The sequence below is a fragment of the Coptis chinensis genome, chromosome 3, assembly GCF_015680905.1.
Source record: "Coptis chinensis isolate HL-2020 chromosome 3, ASM1568090v1, whole genome shotgun sequence".
Classification (NCBI taxonomy): Eukaryota; Viridiplantae; Streptophyta; class Magnoliopsida; order Ranunculales; family Ranunculaceae; genus Coptis; species Coptis chinensis.
In genome coordinates, this window is record NC_141458.1 from 61,985,470 (window position 1) to 61,986,032 (window position 563).

Genomic DNA, 563 nt, shown 5'->3' on the forward strand with positions numbered 1-563 from the left:
TATACGATCCTCTACCAGTTCAAGTAGGTATTACAACCCCATTGTTCACTGATTTATTTTGTTTGTCACTTTTATAGGATTTTAACCCCCCACACACACCAAATTAATTTGTTGCAGATTGTCGTGTTCATTTTCTAGTTGGAGACGGCTTTGGCCTCAAGACCAGGTAATTTTCAGTGTTCTTTTATGTTCATTTTTATATTTTGAGTGCAGTGGCGAAGCCAGGTGAGCACTACAAGTATTCACCCTTTACACAATTGAAGTGTACAAGCCTTTTCTTTATTTTATTTTTTGGTTTCTTCTTAATTTATCTTTTATGAAAAGCAAACAATTGTTAGTTTATTTTGTCAATTTTTTAAATCGAAATCATATTAATAGTTCGGTTAATAGTTTAGTTAATAGCTTACTTTATTTTGTCAATTTTCTATTTTTGGATTACAATTACACCTAGTCGTTCCTAAGACTAATTAAAGTTAAGGCCTAAATGTATGGATAAAAAGCAAACTCTAGAGAGTTGCATGTAATATAACACTCAGAGGCGGCCTTGAGGGGTAGGGCAAAGA